Source organism: Tachypleus tridentatus, chromosome 2 (genome assembly GCF_004210375.1).
Source record: "Tachypleus tridentatus isolate NWPU-2018 chromosome 2, ASM421037v1, whole genome shotgun sequence".
NCBI classification, from domain to species: domain Eukaryota; kingdom Metazoa; phylum Arthropoda; class Merostomata; order Xiphosura; family Limulidae; genus Tachypleus; species Tachypleus tridentatus.
Window position 1 is genome coordinate 131,025,843 of NC_134826.1, and position 13,473 is coordinate 131,039,315.

The 13,473-nt window shown below is 34.2% G+C and overlaps 1 pseudogene across 1 annotated transcript in view; it reads left to right on the forward strand.

The window, feature by feature from the left end:
- LOC143245107 (uncharacterized) overlaps positions 1-13,473 on the forward strand; it is a 158,019-nt pseudogene that overhangs the window by 114,050 nt on the left and 30,496 nt on the right. The window contains exons 13-16 of the transcript XR_013025470.1: positions 672-728; positions 1,418-1,519; positions 4,910-4,981; positions 5,865-6,003. The product of XR_013025470.1 is annotated as an uncharacterized LOC143245107 (transcript). The remainder of the gene's footprint in view (positions 1-671; positions 729-1,417; positions 1,520-4,909; positions 4,982-5,864; positions 6,004-13,473) is intronic.

Sequence of the window (13,473 nt, forward strand, 5' to 3'; positions counted from 1 at the left end):
TATTCAATTACAGTATTTTAGCTCCATAACGACCTTTACAGTCACCACTCAAATAATTCATCACCACGAATAAAGAAAGTGTCCATCATCTCACTTAAGATTTATTTTCAGAGAAGGATAGGCCAAGCGTGTTAAGGCGTTCGACTCGTAATCTGAGGGTCGAGGGTTCGAATCCCGATCGTACTAAACATATTCGCCCTTTCAGCCGTTGGGGCGTTATAATGTGACAGTCAATCCCACTATTCGTTGGTAAAAGAGTAGCCCAAGAGTTGGCGGTGGGTGGTGATGACTAGCTTCCTTCCCTCAAGTCTTACACTGGTAAATTAGGGACGGCTAGCACAGATAGCCCTCGAGTAGCTTTGCGCGAAATTAAAAAATAACAAAACAAAGAAACAGAAAAGGATAAATCTAAAGAGAAATCGCTTTAATGTCGTGAATATTTTGTGTAGTGTTAACTAGATGAATCGATAGATAGGTAGAGAGATCGTGCAAATGCAATAAATTGTAACTGTTAACACCATATCATCCTCATAACAAAATTTAAATGTTCCTCTCCTTTTATAATAATAGTTGAATTGATGCAACCACTGAATAAATCCCTCGGTTTCACCTAAAAAGAAATCACACAAATTGTGTTAACATTCATCTTTCTGTTGTTGTTGTTTTTACAGAATACCGAAAAGAATTGTGATAAATACAAAGACGTCAGGACCCTCTGTATTAAAAAGGTAAAATAAATGAATCTGACATTCGAGAAATAGACTTAATTTTTCTCATGATAAGTAATTTATTCTGTTGTTCAAAGTAACGTAATTTTGCTGATTTTTTTTGTCTTTGCATTAAATTGATTGATGAAAAGGGACATTTTACTTACATGTCCTATTATCTCATCTGTCACATAAAATTAGTTTTCATCTTTAACAGTTATCTTAACAGCACTTGCAAGTGGCATAAGTCTACGATGCAGCCAACTTTTGTTGATACACTTCGATCGCCCCCATACGTTGTATATCAGGCTCGAAAGAAAAGAAACACGCCAGCGTTAGATTCACATAAATAATTTATCACTGTTTTCGAAATTTCCAGAGGCATTAGTGTAGAGTCTTTCGACTGAAATGTGATTTTAAGGAAACTCATTTAATTATTTAATAGTTTTACTTCCCTGTAATTTTTTTTTTTTTTTTGGCGACGGGAATCCTGTTTCGTTTACCTAATCAACCATTATACAGCTATTATATTTCCTTTTTGGTTCTTAAGTTTCTAAAATTCAAATTAACTCCAACAAAAAAAGGGATACTTATAGAAAGATAGAATAGTCTACGGAGCTACTTAATTGTATACCCGAAGCTTTGTTATTCTATCATACCTTCGAACTGGAGTCAAAGTATTAAGTAACTCTCTACGTTGTTTGCTTCAGGGTAACCATGGCCTGGGAATAATGATCATCGAGGGAAAACATGCAGAAGCAGGACAAGGAATATTCGTTTCTGACATTCAAGAAGGAAGTCCTGCATACCAGGTTTGTTCCGAACAACTTATAAGGTCTTGGGGTAATGAAATGTTATGTGTTTATGCTGTCTCTGACAAAAATAAGAGAATTATAAGCCCTCCATTTTAATTAGATGTTTGTGTCTTTAGGAAAACTCGGTTTTTAGAAGTGGATACATCATTGATTTAAGAAGTTAAAGATGATGAAGGCATGTCAGTTTTGCTATTCTTCTTTTCGGGTAAATTTTCCTATAAACCGATTATATTTGATATTTCTATTATGTATTATTCAGCCTTAAGTTATAGCAGTATAGAAACAAACTGACGAAACCTGTGAGGTTAGTTCATTGCTTCGTAATTACGTTATATAAACACATGAAAATGGTTTTTCCTTCAAAGCAATACGTTTCAAAATAGCCCAAGGTAGACTGAGTTAGCCCCACCGCTATTACAGCGGTATGTCTTCGTATTTACAACGCTAAAATCAGGGGTTCGATTCCCTCGGTGGGCTCAGCAGATAGCCCGATATGGCTTTGCTAAAAGAAAAACACAAAAACACACATAGACTGAGTTAGAACAGACGGTCTTAACGTAATAATAATAATTTCAGAAAGTTAGAAATAGATTGGCCCCTTTCAACTGAAGTTAATAAACATTTTAATCAATTTACTAAAAAATCTTATTGCTAATTTACTGAAAGAATTACACGGCGGTTAGTAGTTAACTAGTAAACATAACAATGCTTTCTCTGGGGCTGTGTTAATAATGATGTACAATAAAGATTAAATATCTAACAAAAAATTATAATTGATTCTAAATATGTTCGTAATGTTTCCAATAAGACATATGATCCATAAACCGTCATATTATCAACACCGTTATCTCGTAGTAGTGTAGTGTGTAAAACATCCATTACCTGTGACAATGTGAAGTGGCGTAATATATCACGAGATTGAGCGACACAACACTATCGTTTTTAATTATGTCCTGTAACAATGTGAAGTGATATATGTCACGAGACTGAGCGACACAGCGCTATCGTTTTTAATTATGTCCTGTTACAATTTATAGTGGCATAATATATCACGAGACTGAGCGACGCAACACTATCGTTTTTAATTATGTCCTGTAACAATGTGAAGTGATATATGTCACGAGACTGAGTGACACAACATTATCGTTTTTAATTATGTCATGTTACAATGTGAAGTGGCATAATATATCACGAGACTGAGTGACACAGCGCTATCGTTTTTGATTATGTCCTGTAACAATGTGAAGTGATATATGTCACGAGACTGAGTGACACAGCGCTATCGTTTTTGATTATGTCCTGCAACAATGTGAAGTGATATATGTCACGAGACTGAGCGACACAATGCTATCGTTTTTAATTATATTGAATTGTTGTCCATAAGATGCTCAATCACAGTATTCGTGAGTAAATTATTAAATCTTACGCCACAATAAAATTTCTATTTCAGATCCTATTTTATGGTTTTCAGGGTAAATGAAAATGGGCGTGGACTAGTGATTAGTCGCTGAATAGAAGGTACATCGTTCGAACCGCATTACGCCACTAAACACAATATGCACTTTTAGCTGCGAGTAGAGGTAGAGGTGTTTGTTCAAATTGTGGATGTTAATCTCGTTTTTCAGTTACGTTTGTTTATTTGTTTGGAATTAAGCACAGAGCTACACAGTGGGCTGTCTGTGCTCTGCCCACCACCAGTATCTAAACCCGATTTCTAGCGGTGTGAATCCGCAGACAAGCCGTTGTGCCAGTCATGAGGGGAAACTTTTCAGTCTAGAGTAGTCATACAAACGGGGGAGAATCAGTTCTATATGACCTATGAAAATGTTGCCTGGTTTGGTAAAAAAAACAAAACAAAAAACTTTGTATCATATCCTTTGAATATATGCGCTAAAAATAACTCTAGCTTTGGCTGAAACTAAAACGTGATGATATAACACCAGACGAACTCCTTAAAGAAGTTAGGACAAGCCGATGGGAACGTGGCATCACACAAAGTCATGTCTATTACTTGGGCAGCTTGTCGTACAAAACCTATAATACGTGCTTTATATGGGTTTAAATCTTTCCGAAAAGAGACTTTAAACGGAGATGAGTAGCAGTTTCGTGAGAAGAGGCTTAAGCATCGTATAGTCATTTATCTTTTTCTTGTTGATTTCTCGGCCACAGCGTGATTTGAATTATTTTCGAAAAAACTGCTCCTTATATTAATTCAGTTCAAAAACAGATTAAATTATTGACGTGATTTAGATACGTTTCAAACCTTACATTTCGCTGTTCAGAACCTAATACTTTTCAGCATTCGAAATCTTGTACTGAGCATGATCATCATACAGTGTCTTAAAGCTGATATGTATTACGTAATACCACACGCATGCGCATAAAACAGCACAATCCACCTTCTGTTTGATACAGCTGCTAAAGCACATCGGGATACCTTATTTACTAAGTGTTACAACAACGTTTTAAACTTTCGACAGTGTGTGATTTTCAATTATTTTCATCTAATTTATTTCAATGTCGAGTCGTAGAGACAGCCTAACTATCACTATAATTCAGAAGGCGGTAAATAAAGGTTACTAAGGACACGTGAATAATAGATTCTCACACGGCTTCCTTAGAGTAATGACTGTAGCCAAGAAAATACCAGTTAGGCTTAATACTTGTGAAACAAATCACTTCGACAGCAGTTGGTTTACAGTGTATCTTGAATTATCTGTTACAGATTTCAAACCCGTAATGCTTGGCCAGGTTTCGGTGCTCAAACTAACTTAGAAATTTCTGTTGTTTTTTACCTCTCTTTTTTTATTACCTTCTGCAGAAGCGAAGTTTTGCTTCAGTTGGTTGCCAGTCTCAGAGTTTCACACTATTTCTTTTCTCAGCAACCAATAAAAATAATCGGAAAATTACTTTTGACCAATAATGTATCAAAAACCAAACAGAAATTTGAATAAGACAACAACGTTGAGAAAACACCATAAAAAGCACAACTCATAAACATTAAACCTGTTAGGATTACTGGTGTCATAAGTCTTCATCTATTAGTTATATTTTCTATCCGTCAATAAAAAATGTAATGGCTTAATTGAATTAATGAAGATCACCGCAACAGAGAACTTTCCTCTGATTTTAGGACTAATACTAACTTTATTATTGTCAAATGTTGCTATGCGAAATAAAACGAAAAATAAGCATGTTGTTTATTAAATCATATTACGCTTGCGCAGCAGTTCACGTTCCTGAATTGTTTTTTTTTTATTATTGTTTAAAAACTTATGAATAACTTCACCAAGGTTAATGGTTTAAAAGCGAGATTCATAATTATTGTATCATTGTGCGCTACTAGAGTTTTCATATTGTGCTATATATTTATAACAATGATCCTAGGCTGGACTAACCGTTGGTGATATGATTCTTTCTGTCAATGATACAAAACTGGTTGGAACAGACTATGAAACCGTAAGTGAAAATTTCTTGTTTTCTTGTGCAACTTTTATTCCACCTTCGTTATTTCTAATAACGAATTTCATTAAAATATATCGTTCATATTAAGGTTTGGGACTACACATTGATCTAATGTCACCACATCTACTGGTGTGCATGTCCTCAAAACATATCAAATATTTCATGTTAAAATACTCTGACACTCCATTTTAGTCTCTTCATGTTATATATTACCCTTTACACTTCAAGTATTATAACTTTTGTAATATTCACTGGACGAGGTGTTGGCAAAGTGTTTACACGAGTCTGGAAAAGTTGGATTAATTAGTGTAGAGAATTATATTGCTATTTTTTATATAAAGCAGTAATATATCTCTATTGGCTGCTCTGACTAGGATATCCCGTCTTCTAAGACGGGAAATGACAACTATTGAACGTTTTAGATGTACAGACATGAAATGCCATGATATATGTTACCAGAGAATTCTTTATTTAGAGAATGAAAACGTCTTCATTTAATCTTCTCACCCACACGGATGAATATTTAACATCTTTAACAGCATAAGGACTCGAATCTCGTTGCCGTTTAAGTTACGTGTAAACCAATTTACAAACTGCCCTGTTAAAACAGTGATTTGCAGTTTAAACCACATAAATTATATTGTTATCTTGAGATGTAGTTTAGGTTAAGACTAGTTTACAACAAGAGAGAAACTACTTACTGGCGTTATGCTAACAAAGTTCCTATGAAATAAGACATTTCAAGTCTTCGTGTGTGTTATAGAGCAATGTTTAATTACACTTAAATAAATATATATGTAAAATAAATGTTATACTCAATAGTAAGAAAACTGGGTTCATTTTGTTCGACTTTTTGTTTCGGTTTTCTATGCTTCAGGCCACGTGGATTTTGAAACAAGTCAAAGGAAATGTCCAGCTGGTTGTGTCGCATCCCAATCGACCCAACGACGACAGGTGTATTCTTGAAGGAGGAAAGACAAATTCTTCTGAAAGCTTATCAGATGTTAAGGAAAAAGGTAAGTTACTGTAAGCCATAAAAATGTCCATAAAACAAAAGAAGAAACGCATTTTTCTATATTCATGTTAATACATTTTGTCTGGTACTGATAACTGGTTTGGTTTGGTTTGTTTTGAATTTCGCGCAAAGCTACACGAGGGCTATTTCCGCTAACCTTCCCTAATTTAGCAGTGTAACAATAGAGGGACGACAGTCATCACCACCCACCGCCAACTCTTGGGCTACTCTTTTACCAACGAATAATGGGATTGACCGTCACATTATAACGCAGGATGTTTGGTGTGACGGGGATTAGAACCTGCGACCCTCAGATTACGAGTTGAGTGCCTTGACACCTGGCCATGCCGGACCCCGGTAGTGATAAGAAACTCTTGATAAAACTTGCATGTCACTGATAATCCTTCTTCACCTTTTTTTTAAGCATCATTTTTTATGACATTAAACAATGTGCTTCAAATACAGTCCGACTTCTTCAACTCTAATACCACCTAATCTTGTAGAAACACAATTACATTATACGGTGTGCGAAAACAAAATGGCGCTTTTATCGGATTCATTAATATTAGGCTTAAGATACAATGATAGAACTAGGTTTCTGCATCTTCTTTTTATTCATCCCATTTTTATCGTGAATACTGTTGTTTTATTCGCATATTTTATTGTTAGAATTTTCTAAAACTTAATAATCGAAAGGCCCAAAACACCCGAATTAATAGCTGTAAGATAAAAATCCGTGGTAATAAAAACTTACAAATTGATGATAAGAACCCCTTGTTCTTGTTCCGGACATTCTTGTTTTATTATGATATCCTTTACTTGTTCCGAACATTCTTGTTTTATTATAATATCCTTTACTTGTTATTGTTCCGGACATTCTTGTTTTATTATGATATCCTTTACTTGTTCCGAACATTCTTGTTTTATTATAATATCCTTTACTTGTTATTGTTCCGGACATTCTTCTTTTATTATGGTATCCTTTACTTGTTCCGAACATTCTTGTTTTATTATAATATCCTTTACTTGTTATTGTTCCGGACATTCTTCTTTTATTATGATATCCTTTACTTGTTATTGTTCCGGACATTCTTCTTTTATTATGATATCCTTTACTTGTTTCGAACATTCTTGTTTTATTATAATATCCTTTACTTGTTATTGTTCCGGACATTCTTCTTTTATTATGATATCCTTTACTTGTTATTGTTCCGGACATTCTTCTTTTATTATGATATCCTTTACTTGTTCCGAACATTCTTGTTTTATTATAATATCCTTTACTTGTTATTGTTCCGGACATTCTTCTTTTATTATGATATCCTTTACTTGTTCCGAACATTCTTCTTTTATTATAATATCCTTTACTTGTTCCGAACATTCTTGTTTTATTATAATATCCTTTACTTGTTCCGAACATTCTTGTTTTATTATAATATCCTTTACTTGTTATTGTTCCGGACATTCTTCTTTTATTATAATATCCTTTACTTGTTCCGAACATTCTTGTTTTATTATAATATCCTTTACTTGTTCCGGACATTCTTCTTTTATTATGATATCCTTTACTTGTTCCGAACATTCTTGTTTTATTATAATATCCTTTACTTGTTATTGTTCCGGACATTCTTCTTTTATTATGGTATCCTTTACTTGTTTCGAACATTCTTGTTTTATTATAATATCCTTTACTTGTTATTGTTCCGGACATTCTTCTTTTATTATGATATCCTTTACTTGTTCCGAACATTCTTGTTTTATTATAATATCCTTTACTTGTTATTGTTCCGGACATTCTTCTTTTATTATGGTATCCTTTACTTGTTTCGAACATTCTTGTTTTATTATAATATCCTTTACTTGTTATTGTTCCGGACATTCTTCTTTTATTATGATATCCTTTACTTGTTCCGAACATTCTTGTTTTATTATAATATCCTTTACTTGTTCCGAACATTCTTGTTTTATTATGATGTCCTTTACTTGTTATTGTTCCGGACATTCTTCTTTTATTATGATATCCTTTACTTGTTCCGAACATTCTTGTTTTATTATGATGTCCTTTACTTGTTATTGTTCCGGACATTCTTCTTTTATTATGATATCCTTTACTTGTTCCGAACATTCTTGTTTTATTATGATGTCCTTTACTTGTTATTGTTCCGGACATTCTTCTTTTATTATGATATCCTTTACTTGTTCCGAACATTCTTGTTTTATTATGATATCCTTTACTTGTTCCGAACATTCTTGTTTTATTATAATGTCCTTTACTTGTTATTGTTCCGGACATTCTTCTTTTATTATGATATCCTTTACTTGCTCACTTAATGATTTTAACTATAAGAAAACTTAAGGAATTAGTTTAATTTAACTAAATAATTCATGAGTGACTTAACGTGGAAGTTTCAACATGAGTTTCTGGCCTTAACGCACAACCTGTTCATTGTCCAACCACGCGAGTCTGGTTTTTTTCATACTGACCTCAGCTTTTATTAAAATTCTAAATTATAGCCACCATCATTCAGTATACATTGTTAACCATTACTGACTGATTGATTGATTGGTATTAATCACAAAGGTATACGAAGGGATATCTGTGATCTGCCCAACACGAGTATTGAAACCCGATTTTTAGCGGTGTGAGCCCGCAGACATACCAATGTGTCACTATGGGGGCCACCATTATTATGACGAGCATACTTCTGAAATTTCTTGAAAGAACTAGTCACGACAGTAATAGAACTGTTACCGCAAAATCAGTAGCGGACTCAAAGTACCCTGCCATCTATGCACTCACATTCAAACAAAATCCTCATTATTATAATAACTACTACAAAAATTGTATGTTTTATGTGCAATAAAACATTTTTAAAAGTAATAAAGCGCCTACTGCCTATTTAAGACTTTTTTTTAATTTATAACATCAACTGCCACAACTGCGTTAAAATCCACATTAAGTCACTGATCCAGCTGGCGGGAATAACTAATAATCCCATTTAACCTTCAAATCCCATCATTAAATTCTATTTTAATCCAGGATTTTTTACTCGTTGTAACACTAACGTAGCATCGTTTGAAACTATTAATTTCAATTTGTTAAATATTAGCGTGAGTAAATGTAATTCAGTTTGAGCTTGTGTACGTCCCAACAACAACCGCAATTAAACACGTGCCTACATCAGGATTATACGAAGACAGAGAAAAATTAATTCACTCTGGTGTGGAATTTCTTCTCAAATTCGACGCTTCTACACTTATTTGTTCCTGACATACGGATTTCTCTGTTATCATAAGCGTGATGACTGTTGCGGGCTTACATACCGACAAGTTCAAGGTTTGAGCCCCGTTAGCAACTGATAACACTTCACACTTTCATTTCTGAAAACATTACATTTCTCACAATCAATCAAGCTGTTTGGTTATACGTAGTCGCAGAAACTGAAGCTGTTGTTACTGACTCTCTGTTCGACAGGCCTCGGCATGGCCAGGTGGCTAGGGCGCATGACTAGCAATTTGAAAATCGCGGGTTCGAATACCCGTCCCACCAAACATGCTCACACTCTCAGCCGTGAGGGTGTCATAATGTTACGGTAGATGCCACTATTCGTTGATAGTCCAATAGATCTTACCTCTTGTCTTTCACTGCTACATTAGGGACAACTAGTGCAAATACCCGTCGCTCGTGTAGCTTTGCGCGAAATCCAAAACAAACAACCAAACCATTCAACAGTTTTAATTCACTTTTATTTTGGGGGAAAAGGAGGGGGTGGAATACAACAATTATAAGAAATATTAGAAACGGATTTCAAACTTTGAAAACCTTTTAAGCCTATGTGTATTTGTATAGATACAAATACTAGTCAATACGCATTGCATTTACTTGTATGTTTAAAACTAGTTCACGCATGTTGGTAGTATAGTTCAGTGGACCTTCCAGTACAATGTTTATAGATCTCTATATAGTTACAGAATATAAATATAGTAGCTATATATATATATATATTAAGAATTATTACAAATTGTGAATTTAGAAAGAGGAATAGGAATCGTAAGGAAAATACAGAACAACATAGCTAGCTTAAAGTGAAAATACAGAACAACATAGCTAGCTTAAAGTGAAAATACAGAACATAGCTAGCTTAAAGTGAAAATACAGAACAACATAACTAGCTTAAAGTGAAAATACAGAACAACATAGCTAGCTTAAAGTGAAAATACAGAACAACATAGCTAGCTTAAAGTGAAAATACAGAACAACATAACTAGCTTAAAGTGAAAATACAGAACAACATAACTAGCTTGAAGTGAAAATACAGAACAACATAACTAGCTTAAAGTGAAAATACAGAACAACATAACTAGCTTGAAGTGAAAATACAGAACAACATAACTAGCTTGAAGTGAAAATACAGAACAACATAACTAGCTTGAAGTGAAAATACAGAACAACATAGCTAACTTAAAGTGAAAATACAGAACAACATAGCTAACTTAAAGTGAAAATACAGAACAACATAACTAGCTTGAAGTGAAAATACAGAACAACATAACAAGCTTAAAGTGAAAATACAGAACAACATAACTAGCTTGAAGTGAAAATACAGAACACAGAACAACATAACTAGCTTGAAGTGAAAATACAGAACAACATAGCTAGCTTGAAGTGAAAATACAGAACAACATAGCTAGCTTAAAGTGAAAATACAGAACAACATAACTAGCTTAAAGTGAAAATACAGAACAACATAGCTAGCTTAAAGTGAAAATACAGTCGTAAAAATAAGTAACCAAATAAGCTTGAGGTTTGAAACACAAGATAAATAAAAAAATTGTGAATTTAAAAGCACATAACTAGAGATAATAAACAAGATAAACATACAAGTAGGGATATACTGTAAACATACAAGTAGGGATATACTGTAAACATTATTTACTCAAACTACAAATCCCTATTTTTACTCCACAAAAGGCCCGGCAAGGCCAAATGTGTTAAGGCGTTCGACTCGTAATTCGGGGGTCGCAGGTTCGAATCCCGGTTGCACCAAACATGCTCGCCTTTTCAGACGTGGAGGCGTTATAATGTGACGGTTAATTGCACTATGCGTTGGTAAAAGAGAAGCCCAAGAGTTGGCGGTGGGTGGTGATGACTAGCTGCCTTCCCTCTAGTCTTACACTGCTAAGTTAGGGGCGACTAGCGCAGATAGCCCTCGAGTAGCTTTGCGCGAAATTCAAAAACAAATACTCCACAAAATGTAATTGAAACAATCAGCGTCGAATCAGAATAGGGATTTGTAGCTTGAGAAATAATGTCCACAATATCTCTATTATTGTATGTTTTCCTTATTTGCTATCTCTATTTACAGGTTTTTAAATTCAAGATATTGTATTTATCTTCTCTCAAACCTTAGGCTTCTTTCTTTACATAACTCTGTATTTTCACTTTAAGCTACCTGTCTCGTTCTGTATTTGTTTTTAGATCTCATTTCCTGTTGTCAATTTTTAATAATCTTGTTAACCACAGTATTTTATTGTAAGTATCATTATCCATTAACCGCACAATTATTGTACAATACAATACTATGCAAAAGGTGTTAGAACAAAGTCAAAAATTATATTCAGGATGCTCTCAAAGAACAGTGGAAGGTAAATCACAGATGAAACATCAAAATGTTATTTATCTTCCTATTCAAAACAACAGAAACTCGGTGGAAGTGCTTGACTTTAGCAAACAGTTAATATATCTTCCTTGTCCTCCTTTTGCTTCAATAACTGCAGACAGTCTTTCAGACATTGTTACAGCATATTTAATCAAATTGTCCCTTGGGAGTTTACTCCAAATATCTCTTATAACCTCCCATGAAGTTTGTTTAGAAGTAACTTTTGATTTGTCAAGTTGTTCATCTATCAAATCCCAAATCTGCTCAATTGGATCAAGATCGGGGATCCGTGGGGACCACTGCATTATTTGAATGACTCCAATAGTTTTTTTTCTTAGCTAAGTAACTTCTGCATAGGTTGGATCGGTGTTTGTGGTCGTTATCTTTTTGGTAGTAGAATCCTTTACCAATAATACACAAACCAGAGGGAATACCATGATTGATTAGTACCCTGCGGTACTTGTCCATTATTCCATCAAGTTTGCAACTATTTCCTCTTACCTCAGCGGGGAAAAACAACCTAAACCAATGCACTGCTTCCCCCATGCTTCATAGTAGGTGCTTTGCATTGAGGTAAATATCTTTCATCTTTCGTCCATCAGACGTACAACCTATGTTTTCAACCAGATATTTCAAACTTGGACTCATCCGTCCATAACGATATTTGGAAATCGAAGTAAAGGCTTTTAACCGCTACATAACCCAATATTCCATTTTTGAGATCTGACACGTTTAACTTATACTTGAGATCAGTGACAGTCTTCCTTCAGTCCCGAAAGCTGTATAAACAAATATACTTAGCATCAGTATCATTGAGATTAGGTGTTCTCTTTTCCTTTCATATTTTCAAACTTATCTGTCACAGTCTCATGATCTAGAGTGTACTTGACAGTGTTTGGAGAGCATTTCAAGTGTGCAGCAATTTGTTAGAGTTTAACCAGCATCAGGTAAAGCTTTTAGGTGAACTCTGTGTTCTGCTGACAATTCTTTGTGTTTGTTGGGCCTTGAAATGACAACAGTACTTGATATGTTGCGTTGAATACTGTTTTTATTGGAGTTTATTTGTGGAACGCTATTAAATTAATTTCTTCTAGCATATACCGGTACCATATAGCTAGCTCCTTGGTAGCTTCTTTCTGTATATCACTGGCACCACGACTATTATTTCAGACCCTAAATTTGATGAGTATGTTCATTCAAGCAAAATCCTTATTTCGTACTCTTGATACAAGTTTCGTTGGGATCGCACTAGCGTGTACAATTAACAATGACGTCATGTAGGTAAGTTCTGTACACAAAGAAACACATCTATTTCCACCTCAAAACGGTATCTTAAGCAACTTTTTCAAAGAATTTTCATGCAAAACCATCAATATAATTTCACAGAAAAGAATGCTAAAAACAACCTCAAATGACAAGATATTAATTCTATAAACAACCTAACACAACACAACAACATCAAAATTCTAAAAGTATATAAAGGCAATGCTATAGTTATAATGAACACATATGAGTACATTCAAAAAATGAACATCTTATCAGATACAAAAAATTTAAACCAATACACACGAATTCAACAAAAATACATGAAAACCAACTAAACAGAATGCTACTACAAATTAAAAAATAACCAACACAATCTCAGGAAACCTTTATTCTTATCTACGCAAGATCGACTCACGCACGTCACAGCTATACGGCATCCCCAAACCTCACATACCCGATTGTCCACTACGACACTTATATCGATCTATAAGTCATTCAAGTACAACCTTGATAAATATATAGCGTGGGCATTTTCTAAATATGTA